The sequence below is a fragment of the Pelodiscus sinensis genome, chromosome 5 (genome assembly GCF_049634645.1).
Source record: "Pelodiscus sinensis isolate JC-2024 chromosome 5, ASM4963464v1, whole genome shotgun sequence".
NCBI lineage: Eukaryota > Metazoa > Chordata > Testudines > Trionychidae > Pelodiscus > Pelodiscus sinensis.
In genome coordinates, this window is record NC_134715.1 from 115,254,355 (window position 1) to 115,273,835 (window position 19,481).

Sequence of the window (19,481 nt, forward strand, 5' to 3'; positions counted from 1 at the left end):
GGAACTTCCATGGACCTGCCAAGGGATTCCTGCCAATAGGGCAGGTGGAAGATTAATCAGTCTTAACGTGTAAGCTCTTTGGAGTCAGGATTCTTCTGTTTTGTTTTGTGAACTGCTGAGCACATTGTTACTGCTTCATGAGCAATAACAACATCACATACCTTCAACAGCTACTGAGAAGTGGGTCTAGCCCACCACCAACCCTTTCTAGTAACTGCACGTGTAGGACTCACACATAACTCTCAAAATCTACATAGTCTGAAATGAGAAGGAAAGGTTTTTAAGGGAGCAGTTCTTTCCTTGCTATTAAGTGAAATTCCAGATGTTTATTTTAATCTATGAAGCCCTATGTTGTCTGGGTTCTGGCTGTCTTAGAAAGACCTTCATCCTGCCCAGTTGAGGTACTCCCAGTTATAGTTTCTGAGGTTTAAATTCTTGGAAGTCAGTGTTAGGGTGGTTTCAATCAGGTCTGGTTGAACTTTGATAAAAAACCATGTAGTCAGTTCCCTGGGCGTTAATTACGGCAACTTGGACAACGCATATGTTTAACCAAACCTTAGTACTCTACTGAGAAGAGAATATGTAGACCCTGATCGTTGGGCATTTCTGTTTTAACACAATCTCCATCTCTTTCCTTTTGCTCCTTCACATCGATCCCACAGAACCCTCCTTGCCTGTGTTAAAACAGGGTGGCAAAAATGAGAGAGTAATAGAGTGAGGAAGAAATAGACACAGCTCTCTCATTTACATTTCTGGTTATTCTCCCATGTACATCCATGTAATCTGGGCATGGAATTGGGCCCTAATGCATCTAAACGTGCATATTTGGTTAATTTTATAAGAATGCTGCTTTGTCATGAAGACAGTTCTTAAGATACAATACAGTTGAATTACATGAGGTATGACAGCAGCCCATTATTTGAAACCCAGAGAAAATACCATTAAGCAAATGCACTAAATTTGAATACATCGGCTGAAATGTCTAAAACTCTATTCAATACAGAGTGCCTATATTGCTGAGGCACAGTTAGTGAAGGAGCCATACAGGTTTAACCCAATGCTAGCATTTATATCAGGGATAGGCAACAGGTGGCCCACAGGCTGGATGAAGTTCACCAGAGTTAGCCCCTGGTGGGTTGCCAAACCCTTTATTTACCGGCACATCTGCAGGTATGGTGGCTTACAGCTCCTGTTGGCCACAGTTCGCTGTTTCCAGCCAATGGTATCTGTAGGAAAGAGTTGTCCTGGCTTGTGGCTGGAACTGGATTACGATGGGGAAATAATCCACACCCAGGGGAAAGAAAATGTGATGGTAGATGCCTGGTGAAGGACAGGGGAGCCCTGAGACATTTTTGGGAACATCAGTGACACCACTTGCTATGCCATATTTTCATTTGCGTGTGATGCTTACAAACCAGGTGGCAGCTTCCCTGAAGGTTCCTATAGCTGGAATTACTCTGGCTTGCCTGTTTTAGTACTGTTAAAACAGGCATTAGAATGATAAAAATGTGCTGACTGTTTAGATTTTATGCAATGATTTTAAGTTGCTGCATTCTTTAATCTCACAACATCTTAAGCCGGTTTTGTTCATTAGTGATCTGGATGATGAGATGGATTGTACCCTCAATAAGTCTGTGGATCACACTGAGCTGCAGGAGAGAGACGGATATGCTGGAGGTAGGAATAGGATACAGAGGCTACATCTAGACTATGGAGTTTTTCTGGGATACCATAGGTATCCCGGAAAAACTCCGCCTCGTCCAGGGAATGAGTCTTCTCTTCTGATATTTTTTGTGGAAAAGCAGACGTGCTCTTTCAGAAGTCCTGTCTTCCTGGTCTCATGAGGAAGAGGGCTCTTCCGAAAGAGGAGGCTTTTCCGAAATTTGGCCCAGTGTAGCCTCTTCTGAAAAAAACATTCAGAAAAAGGTATGCAAATTGTAGAGAGCAATTTATGTACCTTTTTCCGATAAAACTCCATAGTCTAGACATAGCCAGAGTGACCTAGACAAATTGGAGGATTGGGCCAAAAGAAATCTGATGAGGTTCAACAAGACAAGGTCAAAATCCTGCACTTGGGATAGAAGAGTCCCAAGCATTGTTACAGGCTGGGGTCCAACTGGCTAAGTAGCAGTTCTGCAGAAAAGGACCTGGGAATTACATTTGATGAGAAGCTGGATATGAGTTAACAGTGTGCCCTTGTTACTAAGAAGGGTAATGGCATATTAGTCTGCATTAGTAGGAGCACTCCAGCAGATTGAGGGAAGTGGCAATTCTCTTTATTTGGTACTGGTGAGGCCATATCTAGAGTATTGCATCCAGTCCCCCTCCACCACCTCCAGAAGGGATGTGGACAAATTGGAGGGAGTGCAGCAAAGTCATGGGGAGCATGGGAATGTATGAGGAGAGGCTGAGGAAACTAGGATTATTTAGTTTGCAGAAGAGAAGAATGAAGGGAAAGATTTGTTAGCAGCCTTCAACTAACAGAAAGGGGGTTCCAAAGAGGATGGAACTCACCTATTCTTAGTGGTGGCAGATGACACAATTAGGAGCAATGTCTCAAGCTGCAGGCGGGAAGAGCTAGGTTTGTATTAAGAAACACCATTTCACTAAGAGGGTGGCGAAGCACTGGAATGGGTTGCCTGGGGAAGTAGTGGACTCTTCATCCCTAGAGGTTTTTAAGGTGAGGTTTGACAAAGCCTTGGCCAGGCTTAGTTTTGAGCAGAAGGTTGGACTAGATGACCACCTCAGTCTCTTCCAGTCCTAATGTTCTATGATTCTATGATCCGTATCCCTTGTTATAAGATAATATTAAGTGTTTGCATTGTGAGTCTCTGAATCTGTGTAACTCACCAGACAGGAAAGAGACATGAATGAGTGTGAAATGCTGTTTTCCAGAAGAAGGTGTCAGTTTCTATGCAACAGAGCAGGCCCACTGATACCAGACAAACTATTATGAAACATCACAAGACAAAAGACTCTGTTGGGTGCTCTCCTTCCAATTGCAGTGATGAGGGGATGTGCAGGTGAGTTCCTCCCATCAGCTATGTTTGCAACTTCAAGCCGAAGGGGGACGTAGTAAAAAACTCTAACAAGAGGGAACTGTATTTCTCCATTTTTTGGATTCTTGAGGGCAAAGTTTCCTAGGCATAAGCAAGAGATCCCCAAGTTTTAACCTGAGTTAGCCTTAGGGAACATATAGAACTTTCTTGTTATAGATATTTCCATTTCCTTTTGAAAGTTAAGATTGTAACTTTGTAATCCATTATGGTTATCTGCTTTAACCTTGTAAATAACTCTTGTTTCCTTTTCCTAAAAAATAAATTTTAGACAGTTTATTTTAGGATTAGCTACACAAGCATCATCTTTAGTGTGACATCTAAGGTACAATTAAACTGGGGTAAGTGACTGTCTTTTGGGACTGTGAATAATCTGCATATTGTTTTAATTTTTGATGTAGGGGACCATTTATTCCAATGTCAAGCTTGTGCAAGATAGATATTAGTACCCACAGGGAATGTCTGTGACTCTATGGTTAGACTTCTATAGTTCCTGAGGAGTTTTTAAGGCCCAAAGCAAGGGCTATTAGATCATCTAGTCTGATTTCCAGTACATTGCAGAATGAAAAAATGAGGAGTCTTGTGGCACCTTAAGTTATGTCTACACAGCAGCATTACTTTGGAATAACATCAGTTCATAAAACCCTACAAGCCTTTATTCTGAAATAATGTTGACCTGGAGGACTTTTTACTCAGACTCATGGTAACCCTCATTTTACGAGGAGTAAGGGAAGTCAAAGGAAGAGTGTTCTTCCTTCAGCTTCCTGCTGTGTAGACAGCACCAAAAGCCAAGTTAAGCTACTTCAGTTCAGCTACACAATTGATATGCAACCCTAAGTTGCATACTTTAATTCAAATTTTGCCCTGCTGTGTAGATGTGCCCTTAGAGACTCACAGATTTATTAGGGCATAAACTTTCATGGGTAAAAATCAGATGAAGTGGGATATACATACGAAAGCTTATACCCAAATAAATCTGTTAGTGTACATCTACACAGCACTCTAAACTCAAAATAAGATACGGAAAATGCACTATGCAAATTGTATATCTTATTTTGATTCTATTTTGAAATTTGGCGTGTCTACACAGCATCACATTTCAAAATAATGTACTATTTCAAGACATCCCATAACCCTCGTGGAACAAGGGTTATAGGAATGCCAAAATAATGAGCCCATTATTTCAAAAATATTTTTAAATAACGGGAGGCTTGTTAAGACACGGGGTAGCTATTTTGGGATACCTCTAACAAGCCCTGCTTTATGTTGAAGTAAGGAAATCAGATAATGGGACACTCAGATGCCAGGCAGATGAGCAGCAGTACAAAGCCCTAAGACAGGCAGCACATCTCTATGCTTTTTCCTTGATCCTTGTAATGAAACTCAACCATTTTTCAGTGTGTGAGATCATGCCTGAGTTTATATTATATATTTCTGAGGTTGTGCTGTGTTGCTATTAATCCTAAAGAATGAGTGAATAAGCCATAGCAAATAATTTATCCAATTAGCCTTTTTTAAAGTTTGTCTGTGATCACCTTGTGATGGCTTCCAATTTAATTCTTATTCACCCTTATTCATGGAGTGAATTTCTATAATTTCTCATCCTGTAGATGGCCCAGGCGCATATCATTTTAAGTGGGCGATATTGGAAATGGGAGCTCTGTTGCATTGTTTACACAGGTGCTATGGAATGGCTTCTGTTTCTGGATTGGATTATTGTAATTCTGAGAATCAAAGTTCCTCCAGTACAAATACACACATGGGTTAGAGATACGAAATGTCGACACTGACTATTTGCAAATAAAAATAGCTACTGACAGTAGTTACTAAAAACGGTGCTGGAAGAGACTTTTAAATGTGTTGTAGAAGTTGCTGCTGTAGGAAACTGGTTCATTTCTACCCAATCCCTTTATTTTGCTTATTTTTTAAACTGCTGGATTGACACAATTGTGCATCCTACATCACAACCAATCAAAGCTGATCGAATGTGTCTATTTGTGATAGGGTATAAAAGTGTATAACTTCATCGTACACCTTCAAGATTCAGTGTCTAACTGGCTGCTGATGGTCATTATTAGACAGCAACAGCATCTTTTCAGTGTGTGAAGCAGGCTTCCACAGGCATTCTCTTCCGGGGGTATTCTCTGTCTGTGGTGCTGAATAAAGACTCCATTCCCCCACAATGTCATGCTGTCCTCTGATACTAGTGTGTGACTGAGCTCAAAGGAACCATTGAAAAAACACAACCTGTCCCCTTTTGGGCTTGCTGCACAGCAGACAATGTGCTATTAATAATGATCAAGACCGGGAGCCTTCCCATGATCTGAAAAAATGCTTGGTAGGCTCTTTGTTAGTCTGCATAAACAGGCATGTGTAACACCGACAGGAGGAACTGAATCTGGGACCTCTGAAGCTTAGTGCATGAGTCTCTACAGCTGGCTCTCAGCTAAGGCTGTAGAGCACACTCAGTCTTTCTTGCTGTAAATGGCCTAAGTGCCACTATGTGGGGAAGTGACCCACACCCAGTAGGTGTGTACGTTACATATGCATCAGACATGCACACCCTCCATGCTACTCGCTATCCACAGGAGCTCTGGTGTTGGGAGGTGTTCAGCCAGAAGCCATGAATAGGAGACACTGTCTTGGGTACAAGGTTTTTCCTCTTCTCCTGATGGGCTGCATTGGGTCCCTGTAGAGGCCAGGGCATGATTAACTCTGATTTCAACTGTACAGGTACCAAAAAAAAAGGGGGGGGGGATAAGGATTTGTCTTGGATTTTCAAGACAACAGAACATTAATACTAGATCATCTCTCTCTAGCTGCATTATTAACCACAAAACACATCTCTGAAGCCTGAATGACATCTCTGAATGACATAGGGGTGTCATTACCTCACAGACACTAACCTTCCCCCCACTCCCCAACTCTGTTCTAAAATTTGATTTGTCAGTTTCACATGCGTTCATTTTTTTGATTGTATCAATTTGGTATATATGGTTATGCCAATTTTCTTCCACAAATTGATCTGTGGAAGTGGGTCTGGACCACGAAAGCTCATCACCTAATAAACCATCTTGTTAGTCTTTAAAGTGATACATAGTTCTGTCTTTTGTAGGAACTCTGTTTGCAGAAAGTCGGGGACAGTGATGCTGTATCGTTTCCTCCAGAAAAAGACTTCCCCTAAGATAGATGCAATCATAATTGACTATGCTCATGCAAGAAAGTCAGGAACTCACACCACTCCCCCTTTGTCCTCCTCAGTGGGAGACCTGGATCTGGGTCCTGGTTGAGTGAATACAGGCTCCCTGAAGAGCTAATCAACCTGGCTCTCTGCTTGGTTAGTAGGGCTGCTTCTGAGTGGCATGAGGTGATTCCTCTTCATCCAGGCCTGATCATGCTGTTCTTCCTGTCAATGGGCCAAGAAATAAAACTCAGACTTCTCGTGCTCCATGTCAGTCTATAAACCACAGAGCAACAAGGCCAGCCATTAGATAGCCGAGAGCCTTCAAATAATTTTGACAGCCTTGATGTTAGGGTTCAGTTGATGTACTGTGTAGACAGGAACAAAATACTGGGTTCTTGCAATATGGATTGTGGGATTTCTATAGCATTTCTTCTGAAAGCAAGTAGTTCACTATAATATATTTACTGACAATTTTAATGGCTTCCATTGCATCATACTTTCAAGTACCTGAAAGGTTGTTGCAAGAGGGAGGGAGGAAAATTATTCTCCTTTACCTCTGAGGATAGGACAAGAAACAATGGGCTTAAATTGCAGCAAGGGCAGTTTGGGTTGGACATTAGGAAAAACTTCCTAAATGTCAGGGTGATTAAGCACTGGAATAAATTGCTTAGGGGGGTTGTGGAATCTCCATCACTGGAGATTTTTAAGAGCAAGTTAGACAAACACCTGCCAGGGATGATGGATGGTGCTTAGTCCTGCCATAAGGGCAGGGGACTGGACATGATCTCTCAAGGTCCCTTCCAGTTCTAATATTCTGTGATTCAATGATATCAGTGACATAATGGTATTTAATGGGAAACAGAGGAAAATTAAAAGAAATATCCACAGAGGTGCCAAAGTTTCTGAGAAAATTCAGTCTGACTAAGATCAATGTGACTGCTTATGGAGTAAGGTACTACTCAGTGCAGTTGAGGTTGGCAGTCTCAAGTTCTAAGAGGCCAGGGTCATTCTCAACTAATGGAAGATACAAGGGGTATATCAACAGCTGACAGGGTGCCATGATCTCCCCCAGTGGCTTCAAATACAGGTACAGAGAGGTAATTAGATTGATGCCCCTGTTTGTGTTTTTAATAGCGATCCACAACAATTACAATGAAATTCAATACACACAAGGAAAGCATAAATCAGGGATGACTTTTCTTTCCTTTTAAAAATAAACTAGGCTCCTTGTCAATGCACAGATATTAAATTATCTTTGTGTTTGCTTCTACCTGGCTAGCATGACCATTAGGATTTAAAAGTGTGTGAAATATTCTCATTGAAAAAGATCAGCTACCTGAAATAGAGATCACCACCTTTCCCTTATGATCACCAACAAAAAAGGCAAAAATCAGAATATGTCACAAAAATATGTGGTTGCCCATTGATCCCGTATTTCCAATGAATATGAGTGAAATTGTAAGTGAACGTGTGCTTCCACTGTGAGCACTGCAACACTATTGGGCTACGTCCAGTCTGGCGTGATTTTCCGCAAATGCTTTTAACGGAAAAGTTTTCCGTTAAAAGCATTTGTGGAAAAGAGCATCTAGATTGGCACGGATGCTTTTCCGCAAAAGCACTTTTTGCAGAAAAGCATCTGTGCCAATCTAGACGCGCTTTTGCACAAAAAAGCCCCAATTGCCATTTTCGCAATCAGGGCTTTTTTGCGCAAAACAAATCTGCGGTGTCTACACTGGCCCTTTTGCAGAACAGGAGCAGCATAGTATTTCGGCAAGAAGCACTGATTTCTGACATGAGATCATCAGTATTCTTGCGGAAATTCAAGCGGCCAGTGTAGACAGCTGGCAAGTTTCTGCCATCTCAGTTGTTCTGCATTTTAAGGTTGGAGTGCAAGACGCTGGTTTCCCGATGGCCACGTGGGTTTGATGCATCAGGTTCTCTCGGATGTATTTTCTTTTACCTTAGTGGTAGACTTTTTTTGTTTTGTTCTGTTTTTGTTCCTAGTAAAGTCTATCTCATCAGCTCGGTCTTTGTGTCTGGCCAGGAAACATCCCAAAATAAAGGGTCTCTTCAGAGGGTTTTTTATGCCTTTAGAAATTACATTAATTCTATGCAATTCCCCTTTCGTGTTCCCGGGGTCTGTTACAAGTGACAATTAACCACTTGCTTGGAGGGGAGCTTCCCCACGCCTAGCTGCGCTCCCACCGAATTCGGCAATTGCGGAGAAGGCTCTGGCAGAAAAGCATGAGCTCTCCACTGGCAGACTTTTGAAAAACAGCCAGCCCCGAGGTGTAGGAGATTATCCTGCCTGAAGTGCTACACAAGACTGACTTCTGGCCGGCTGCTTGTATACATAGTAGCGCCCCCTCCAGAAACAACAAACCAAAAACCTCGGAGTGCATGATTCTCACAACCTGGCACGTCTGCAACCCCCAAACTGCCCCCAGCCTCCGCGGCTAGCAACCTGCAATTCTGGTAAACGGGAGACTTAATGGGACCCATGGCAATGCTCGCAGCCAGGTGCCTAACTAGCAATTCTGGAAGAGGCCTGAGTGCCCGAGAAGCCAGCTCCCAGCAAGAGCTCCTAGCGACGCACTGAGACAGGGGCTTGCAACTGCCGCTTGTGCCACATCCGGAGGCCTGGCTGATGGGCGGACTCCTTTGGAATCGGCTCGTCGATGCGTACCTGCAAGAAGGGGACACAATAGTACCGGGAATGGAAAACAACAAGCAACGGCAGCTCTGTCTCCGTCCAAACCAGCACCGGCCTGCCCGGAGGCTGGCATCCTCGTGACTCCCCTCACGCCCGTAACAGGCGCGGGACCGTCACGTTTTCAATCCGATGCCGGTCTGTTAGGGCAAAGATGCCCGTGGGAACAGGCACGTTCGTTCCCCCTCTTCTCGTGCGGTGCCAGAAGGGCACAGGAAGGCCGCTCCCGTACACAGCGAGGCTTTCAATAAAGGGATTCGCTGGGCATCTCGTTCGTTGCCACTTCTAGAGCAACTACCTTACAAAAGGCTGGAGCGCGGAGCTGCTGTATAATTGTAGCAAATAAGCCCCTGGAAGCTTGCAAATTAACAAGCGCCTTTCCAATTGTCCGCCCCCACCTCTCCAAGCATGTGCACGTATTTGCTTTTTAAACGGCAAGTTCTGAGTTGCCTGAAAGCCACAGCCTGATAGCAAATTATCTTTCTACCCGTGGGAAGTGCCCGCTGTAGAATAGACCAGTCAATTCCTTTTAGTTCTCTCCTGCCCCCATTCAGAGAAATTGCTCCCATGTCGCCTGTCCCTAGTTAATTGCAAGCCCACTCGAGCCTTTTTAGGAGATGCAGGTGCAAATACGGAGGATAAAAAAAAATCTAAAATCCCGCTATGCTTTGAAAGGGGTTTACGGGTGTGGAAGTGGGATTCGTATTTTAAGGACTGTACCTCAAAAGCTCTGGACCATATCACTTGGCCCGTGGGATAAAGCGGGAGGTCTGAGCTATATATTGAAGCAACTGGAACCGGCTGCGGAAGCAGAAATGTGTCAGAGATGCAAACTGTTCGGTAAAATTGCAAGCTGATTTTAAAATAACTGGCCTCTCTTTTGTGACTTTCAGGAAGCTTTAAGACTCACGGTTTAGAAACTCTAAACTTTTTTTAAGGAACGCTACATTTTCAAAGCTCGTCTCCAAAACCAGATATTTCTAACCCTGCTTATCTTTGCTACGGTTTGTCTGGTAATAAGTAATTTACACTTCACAAACGCTTGTCTTGCATTTCTTTTTGTGAGGGTATGTGTAATCTGGAAATTATTGCTCTCTTCCATGTAAAAATTTAAAATAAATACTCTTCTTTCAATTAAACTATTTCTTTCCCTTAATTTAATTTTATTAGCAAAGATATTTCTACGACACAGATTGACAGTGCTGAATTTAGGAAAGAGGATTTGGCAGAGATGACAGTATCTTTAAACTACATCTGTTTATGATTGTCTAGCGTTGTGCTCCTGTAATCCCGTACTTTAAAACTCAAAGCCAGAAGGGGGAATTATTAGCATTTCAGTGTTGCCCTATATTGTTAGTGATCATTAAACTGCAACATAGAAGCGATAAGGATTTCGTTTTTTGGCCCATGTGGGATTCGATTAGTTGCAGAGTTTATTATTATTATTAACTCTGTTTATACTTAATATGCATAAACTTTGATTTTGCTGAATATAAACATCCTCTTCCACCCCAGGAATCGAATTACTGCCCTAGCAGCTCTATTTAGAAAGCGTTCAGGCTGCGTCTAAACTCCAGCGATTTGTTTTGTAACAATAAAAGATAAAACGTTCATTGATTGTAACTACCAGTACGCAGGTTTACAGAACACGTAATAGCGTTTCTCATTAGCTTGAACTTTTAATATCAAACTGCCTCTTGAACGTCCCGAGGGAGTGTCAGCATGGATTGGTTTGGATCAATCTGATTTTGTAGAAAGTGATTGAGCTGAATTCTCCGATCACGGCAGGACACGATCGGATCAGATGTGAATAGGGTTGTCTTCTGCATTCTGTTTGTGCTTTAGTTCTGAATATTACGATAATACAGCCGTGTGTGTGTGTGTGTGTCCGTGTGTGTCCGTGTGTGTGTGTGTGTGTGTCCCTCCGTCCCTAATGCCCAAAGAAAGCTAACGCTCTTTCACTCTTGCTATTCAAAAAGTGCCTGCCAAACAACACAGATGTTTACTAAAACAGCGGCAGGTTCCTTTTAAACAACAGACTTAGACATTCAAACGGGTCGTATCCCTTCTTGGGACCTCGCCACCGCCCTTATCCCTTGAAGCGATGGACTTCTGAGCAACTTCCACATGGGCATCTATTCGCGGATCAGCTGTTCTAGCCGCTCCAACCCGAGATGTTGTCAGAGGGGTCAGGTTAGATATTTTTATCCGGACTTGTGCTAATCCGAGGGCTCGCATCTCTGCCGTGCCAATTACCGTCTACCACCAGCCAAGTGGAGTGGGGGAAGGAAGAAACTCGTTTGGAGTTTGAGCGTTGTTGGAAAAAAGTGGGGAAAGGAAGAGAGAGAACTGCACAGGGTATATACTTAGAAAATGGATCATTTTGGGTCCAGCGTTGAGTAGACCAGCAAGCGGAGGAGGTAGGGGAGGGGAGGGACTGGTATCCCAGAGGGGTGCATAACTAATTGCTGAGGATGCCAGGCCAGGTGAGCTCCTGGGCGCTGAGGAGTCTACAGACCCGGGTAACCAGGTGCACTAGGACTCCTGGGTTCCGAGGGACTGCTGCATGCCCCTGGGAGGGCAGATGTGACTTTTCCCAGCAGTTGAGGAGGGGGTCAAAGAAGCTGGTCCCAAGGCCGGAGGGGATGTGGCTGGGCCCTGAGAGGATGTCCCCAGTCTCTCCCCCCTGCGCTGGGGCTGCACCCGCACCTGCCCCTTCCATTTACCGATCCATCTGTCTCGAGCCGGCTCTCCAGGGGCCCCTCTCCCGCTTTCTCTCTTCCCAGAGCCAGGCCTTGGCCAGGGGCATCCCTGACCCGAGGAGGTCGCGCATCGATCCCGAGCGCGCCCCGTTGCAGAACCGGCTGGGGAAGGAAGGAGCGAGAGAGTCCCAGGGCAGGGTTGCTCTGCACCCAGCGGATCAGTGGTGCCCCCGCCCAGAGTTCCCGCAGCAGGGCTCGGAAGCAGCGGAACAGACAAGCGGCCGGGACCAGGCGTTCCAAAGTCGGGCCTCGCCTCTGCGCAGCGCCCGGGGACCCTGCGATGAGCCGGCAGGCCCCTATTCGCTCTGGGCGCGAGGTTCCCGGTTCCCCGCGGAAGGGCGCGCAAATCAGAGAGAGGCAGGGGCTGGCCTCTCCCTCGCCGCCCGGCCCGCCCGCGTGAGGCTGAGCAGAGTAGAAGGCGCAGCAAGGGCGGGTGGGGTTCGGGCCGCTTCCAAGCCGGCCCAGCGGGACACGAGCCCTTTGCTCTGTGGCTGGGACAGACGTTGGCTGTGTGGATGCAGCCGGGTCCCATTGCCCCGCGGGCAGGAATCCGCGTCCGGCTGCTACCCCGCAGCGCCCTGGACGGACAGTAGCGCTCAATGGTCTCGGCTGGAGGAGAAGGTGAGTAAAAGGCCGCCGGGCAGCAAGGGCCAAGCTGTCTCTGGGCCCTGTTTCTTGGACAGGGCCACGGGGCGTAAAGCTCCGGTGCCCCGGTGACTGGCAGCCTGGACGATGAGTCGGAGCCTCGCAGAGACTCCTCGGCCCTTGCCGCCGACGTGGCTGGTGTGGCTTTGGTCCTGGCTCCGGGCCCTTCCCCGGATTGCACTGCGCTGCCTAGGGCGGAAAGGGCGTTTGGCAGCGGCTTGGTGGCGCCTGCCTGCTGCCCAGCGGGGTATCCCGCGGGGGGACGGGATCACCAAACTGACCCAAACAAAGGCAGAGCAGGAATCAATCGTTTCCCGGACCCCCCGCCCGCACAAGCTCAGTCCCCAGCCTGCGGCGCACGCGGCAGCCTGACGGGCTTTGTTTCCAACCCAGCCCGCCCGGATTGCGGCAAACGCGGCCCCTAACCCCAGCGATTGCTGCGAAACGCTTTGCAGGACAAAGGCTCGGGGCCGTTACAGGGGGGCACACTTAAATATCGCATCTCGGCTCCTCCGGACAAGAAATCAATAGCCCCCATTAAGGAAGGATTCCGGGAAAGAGGGGGAGCCCGCAGCACCAAACAACGCAAAACAGGTTGAAAGCCAAGCTGAGCATACTTGTAAAAATATCTTTGTTGGCAAGAGAAGATGCTGAGTAGAGAGATTTGTTTTCTTCCCTTTCCCAGAAAAGCGGAGTTTAAAAGCTGCCCTGGTGAGTGGTCTCTGACACAGACACTGCTGTGGCATTTAAGTGTCTTTATTCCTTCCAAACAGTTTGATGCACTTAGCTCTTACTTTGAAAACTTCCCTCCCCGCTCTCCATTCTCTTTGTAACGCGAATGCCAAAGCTCCCTTTGGCTTCAGTGGGGTCAGGATCGGGCCCTGGCGCTCTTCGCCACGGGAACATCAGATTGAGTGATCCTGATACACACAAACTCTTCATAATCTCAATATCATCTCGGCAATGCCGTGAAGCACAAATTCGTTTCCCTACATTATTTAGTGGGCAACTAATCAAGAAACATTTTTAAAGCAATCATCGAAGCGTTTTTATTTTATGAAAAAAAACCCCCAAAAAACCCTTCAACCCATTGCTCATTTGCAGCACAGGAGGCTCATAAACGCCTCGTAAAGAAGAATAGTTTTATTCTTCATTTGAAAAATTGCAATGTGCTTTTGTATATAAAAAGACAGAAAGCAAAAAAAATGTGGTGGAGAGAGATTTTCTTATAGGCTCACAATGAGTGTGTCTATCGACTGGGAACGTATTCACAGGGTAACATCAGTACGTGAATTCTAGAGCAGTAAATTCCAGACTAAAGTCTTGGAACCAATTCTCCTCTATCCACTGAGAATTTAGGGAATTTTACTACTGACTTCAGGAGCCTGCAGAAGGCTCCTAGTTGCTTGGAGCGGGGATCACTTGTGTGCATGATTTACCACATACATACACAAACATGCAGACCTCTCCTGTAGTTCATACTCCTAATATACACACTATCAAACAAAAATATTTCTAAAATGCACTGTATGTATTTCATTGTATAGATTCGAGTGTATTTCCCACTATGCCTTTTACATCACAATTACTGTACTTCTAGTACGCGAGCCAGGTACAGGGCTTCTAGTATATACCACAGCATAGACGGACTTCATGTAGTTGCCTGTTGTGTCTAGACGTTTCTGCGAGGATCAGTCACCTCAGTTTGCCGAGACGTGGGCCAGAGGTATATGTCTTCTCCTCCGGCCCTCCGCCCCCCTAAGACAATACAGCCCGCGCGCGCCCTGACACCCTGTATCTCGCCTACGGGCAAACTGGGAAGACTCGTCTTGAACTGCAGCCAAGCAAGAATGAATCTTGCGCCCCATTGTTCCGCGGGCCGCGGAGAGTGGAGACAAGTTTCTTTCCTGCGCGCACGCGGAGACAAAGCAGGATATTTCCATTTTCCATCACTGCTGCTTCCCCCCCCCCCCCCCCTCACACACACACTTCCCAGTGCCGGGGGCTGCAGAGGCGGAAGGAGCGGCTGAGACTTTGAATAGTGAGGAGCAGCCGGGGCGTTCTGTGCAGTAGGTGGCTCTGCCAGACGGAGCTCTCCTGCCACCGGCCTAGCCCGGCAACGAAGGGTAGAGGGAGACGCTGGAAGGGGTCCCTGGAGGGCAGCAGCCTTCAGGCCACTCAATCGCCTTTCCCCTCTTCCAAGGCCCCGCCAGCGCCCTGCTCCTTCCGCCCGCCCGCTCGCAGGCCTGAAGCTATTTCTGTGACAACCAAGCGGGCTGTTTGTTCCGGCTGCTGCCACTCGCTGGGCTCAGAGCGGAGCAGGCGCTAAGTCCGGAATGTAGGGCCCCCTAAAGGCACCGCATGTCCTTGGCGGGGGTGATCGGGGAGCTCAGAGAGTCCCAGGAGATGCGCGCTCTCTTCCCGATCCCCTTTTTCTCTGCTGCCCAGGGAAAACCGGATCCAGACAGCAAACCACAGGGGCTTGAAACCGGATCCGAGAGCAACTCCGGAATCTGCCAGTGTCTGCGCAGATGAAATCCTAATCTTTAGATTTCCCTTGCTACTGGGGAATCCGCATGGACTCCCCAGACACATTCATCCAATAATCTCCTGGCTCTTGCCACAGCAACTTTGCCTCCGCTAATGGCAGCAGATCCTTTAGCCCGCTTTGGATACTTCGCCTTTGGCAAAAGGCCCATCCGAGCCGAGTAATAACAGGTCTCCCCTCCAGCGTTTCTAGTTCGGATAATTTACAAATAATTCCAGACTCTGGGTGGGAAATGAGAGAACAGGTATGGGATGGGGTGAGGGGCAGGCTACAGCTGGATACACATGCACCATGCGGAGGGAACTTCAGATCCAGATTGAAACCGATTCTTGCAGCTCATCTCTCACCCATATCTCCGCGTCCCAGAGCGGGTCAGAGTCTAGACGCCTGTTTCTCAGGGCCAGGCTCCGTTACCACTAGTCTCCTTCCCGCCACCAAGAGCTCCTCGGAAGCCACAACTGCTGCTCCCGAAACAAAGCGGTACGGAGGCTGAGCAAGAAGAGGACAACGCGCTAGTGGGTCTCTTACATTGATTCTGATCAGTTACCCAGCATCTCCAGGCGCGCACGGCACTTTGCACACACTATTAATACGGATCCCCGCCCAGGAGAGTTTATAATCTAAACTGCCCCCCACAAAACGGGGAAAGAGGGGGCAAATAAGGAATGCACGGCGGGGAGGAGTGTATGGGAGAGTTAGGACACGCTGGCACCGCGGAAAGGTGTAGGGTTTGTGACCCCTCTCTTAGAAGGGGGCTTCTCTGGCTGTTGTCTGGAGAGGGCGCGTATGGACTCTGCAGGGGGCTTAGTGCCGTGTCTGAGTGGTCGCGATCCTGCGCCCACAGCAAGGCCCGTGGTGATCACCAACTCGGCCAGGGGTGAGAAGGCGCAGGCAGGGCCCCCGATGCACACAATTCTCTGCTACCGCCTAGCAGGTGCCATCTGCCCTATTCTGCCACTAGGTCCCCGTCAGTCTGTCCCCATGACTCACAGGGACGCAGGGTGGGAAATAAAATTCAACGCGAGATCCGTCGCAATCTATTACCCCTGCCGGGCGTGGTCCCCCAGGTTTGGGAGTAAATGCAACTCACCTAGCGACGTGGTGGTCGCTGCCTCGCAGATCCCCAGCCCCGATGGCACAGTTGAATTCTGCTATGGAACATTTGCTCTCCTTCAACACAAGCCCAGTTAGACGCCGGCTGCGGCGCGTCCCCTTGATTCTCTAACACTCCAGGGGCGCGAGTAAAACTGTGGGTGGTGTTTTTCTTTGTTTTGTTGTTTGTTTTGCGTGGGGCCGAATCATGCCGAAGAGCGAACATTTCTCTGCATCTTTTTTTAAAAAAAATCACAATTCAAACTAGAAACAGAGCTTCGGCGAACTCAGCAATTCTAATCACTGAGACAAAGTATTTAATGTTTGGCTGCAAAATGTGGGGAAATATTTTTAAATAACAGTTTTAAAAATCAAATTGTTATGTTCGTGAAATAGAAAAGAAAAAAGTGACAACCCCCCCTTTCCCTTCATTTGATCCGCACTGGGGTGTTGAATCTATGCCGATGCAGGTGGCATCAAAATATTGGGCCCTTGTTCCCCGCTCACGGGAAGGGGGGGAGAGATTCGTTTTATTTTTCATTTCTAGTGGCAGGGCTCGGAGGGAAATTTAGCTACGGTCCCCCCAAATACAGACTGTATAACTATCGATCGGCCAAAATAGTAGACACTTCCGAAATACAGGAACCGACAGAAGCAATGCAATGGAATTAAATATTTTCTAAAGTTGTTCCCAGACTCCAAAAAATGAGTCCATAAAATACAAATAACAAGGAACATCATTTTCTGTTACTGACAGTGAAAATCATAGGCATTAATGTCTTTATTATTGTGACCCGGAGCGCTAGTAAAGAGCTATCTACATTACGTGGAGCTGCTTTTTATAAGTTGGTTTATATTGAGCCACTTGCTAAAAGGAACTGAAAAATATCTGATAGAACACACGATCAATTCCTTTTTCCATAAAGTATCAGTCAAGGCAGATCGTAGTCTAATTTAGACATTTTTCCATGATGAATAAAGACACTCAGTTGAGAAGTAAAAACACAAATACATTAACCCAGAGTTGAAATGTACTAAACTGTGCTTAGTGTTAAAATAGTGGGGTACTTTTAGCAAAGGGGGAGGAGATATTTCCACTGGAGATCTGGTTTGTGTTTTTCTTTGTTTAGTTTTGTTTTTTGTTTTGCTTGGGGCTAGAGTCATGCCGAAGAGGGAAAGTTTCACTATATATATATTTTTAAAAATCACAATTCAAACTAAAAACAGAGCATTGAGGAATTCAGCAATTATAATTACAGAGGCAAAGTATTTAATGGTTGGGAAGCTCCTTCCCTTCTCCCCTCCCCCCCAAAACCTGAGCAGAAATCCACATTTTCGTATTAAACCCGTCTGTCTAGATTTTGTTAATTATTATAACATTTTATCACTATATTATACATGTTATTATTTTTATTATTATTATTGTTGTTATTATTATATGCAGAAAGTTACAAAGAAAGGAAATGAGGAGGAGGCAGCTCCAGAATAAGAAGCAGAGAGGCACCTCTCTATTGGATCCTCTCCACTTTCCGAAAACTAAGCAAGCCATTTTATTCTTAGCAAACCCCTGCGTGCTTTAATGCACACCCGCAGTCTGCCACTAGTTACTGCCCCCCCACAGCCCACCCTCACCAGTCTGCTTCATTTGTAAGTAAGTCCGGGACCCCTTTCACAGAATGCAGTTGAGCAGGTAATTTGTTGTCAGTGCTTGTGTAAATGTTGTGAAGCATGCACTCAGAACCAGGAAAACTATACACAAAAGGGGCAAACATGGGAACACAACTGGAAATGATCGAGTTATACAAATGTCAAAGAAAAGCCATTGGCAAAGCGGCATCAGCGATTGTCCCCTAGCTGAATAGAAAATGATTTGCAGAGCCCGATCCTTTTGTTGGCCCCAAACCCACTGGGAGTTTCACCTTCCCCTCACTGGACGCTGGCATAGGCCCCTCGCTGGTGATCACACAGAGGCAGAGGCACAGCTCAGTTCAGCCTGCTTGTTATTCAGACTCACAGGGCTGGGGGACTGCTCTGCAGATCTGCCCTAGTGTTAGGGACTTCTCTAGGAGGGTGTCTAGACTACAGGGCTTTTTCAAAAAAAGTGGCCTTTTTTCAAAGAAATGTCCCCTGCATCTAGACTGCTGCTACGGTCTCTTGAAAGTAAATCAAAAGAACTCATCAGTTTTTTCAACTGTGGAAAACATCATTTTACGAGGAAGAACACCTTTTTTCAAAAGTGGTCTTTCGAAAAAAGGCGCTATGTAATGCAAACTGTGCTTTTTTGAAAGAGAGCATCCGGACTGCTTGGGTGCTCTCTTTCGAAAAAGCAGCTTGCTTTTTCAAAAGTACTGGTTGCAGTCTAGATGCTCTTTTTCGAAAGTATATTTAGAAAAAGCCTCTTTTGAAAGAGGCTTGCAGTCTAGATATAGCCTAGGATTCCCCCAGATTTACACCACAGTGCTTGAGAGCAGGATTATATCCACACGGGCTCCCAGCTGCATCCCTGATTGAGTTTAGGGGCAGCAGGAAAGAGAGTTCCAAATGTCAAGTGCAGACTGAGAGATACATGTAGAACAGGGCTGATTGGGGGGTGGAGGGAGGTCTGGACACATCCCTATGGTCCTGCCTCACAGCCTTGCTCTGCTCTCAACCCCCACTTGGAGTGACCATGGCTGCCCCAAGAGGTAGGATCAACAGCATGAAACCCCTCTTCCCTCAGGACTGAGTGCCCTTCCCTTTAGGATCAGTTGGGGGCAGAACTAGGGAGCAGCAAGGATGGTATCAGGGGGCTCCTTCCAAGTTCACAGTCAGGTATCTGAGGTGTATTCATTTGGGGTTAGAAGGATGGGCAGGGATCACGGATCCTACTGTGCCCTGTCTGAGTGGTGCTGAGGGCTCCCTCATGTACTAGCATTAACATCTTGTGGAGAGGCCGGGGACTGTCTGCAGATTCAGGCAAATATCACTCTGACCCCTATGCTCACTTCACACGTTCAAGATTTTTCTTTGCAGGTTAGAAATACGCCAGGTTTGTAAACAAAACACTCTGATTCTGAAGTAATTACCTGACTTCAGGAGCTGTGGCCCTAGGTAGGCCAGTAGTATTTAGGCCTTAAACCAGTCCTAATTTAGGAGCATTTTCCAATCTTTAATACTTATACCTGCCTAGTTCTGGACCATAGGGTTGATTGGGTCCAATGCTTCCACCCTTATAGTGAAATATCTCTAGTATTGAGTGCACCCAGAAGGGTTTTACCTTGGTTTCATTTCCTGCTGTAATAAGGTCTAAGGAGCTACTAGTTTCCCATAGCTATCAGATCAAGTTCCAGTGCAAGATATGCTCTGCAAGTTGCAGTTTGTGAGGGAGTGCCTGCTTCACATAAGGCCTGAAGGCATAAATTAGGCCAATTAACATTAGGCTTCACTTAAGAGGAAGACCTAGGACCTAATTGCTGATGAAGTCCAGCTGGGGAAGGAGTTGGGT

At 46.4% G+C, this 19,481-nt stretch overlaps 1 long non-coding RNA gene across 1 annotated transcript in view; it reads left to right on the forward strand.

The window, feature by feature from the left end:
• The first annotated feature begins 12,145 nt into the window (after positions 1 to 12,145).
• The window catches only part of LOC142829485 (uncharacterized), a 178,387-nt gene continuing 171,051 nt past the window's right edge, over positions 12,146 to 19,481 (forward strand). The window contains exon 1 of the long non-coding RNA XR_012903911.1: positions 12,146 to 12,333. This is a non-coding gene — a long non-coding RNA (uncharacterized LOC142829485). The remainder of the gene's footprint in view (positions 12,334 to 19,481) is intronic.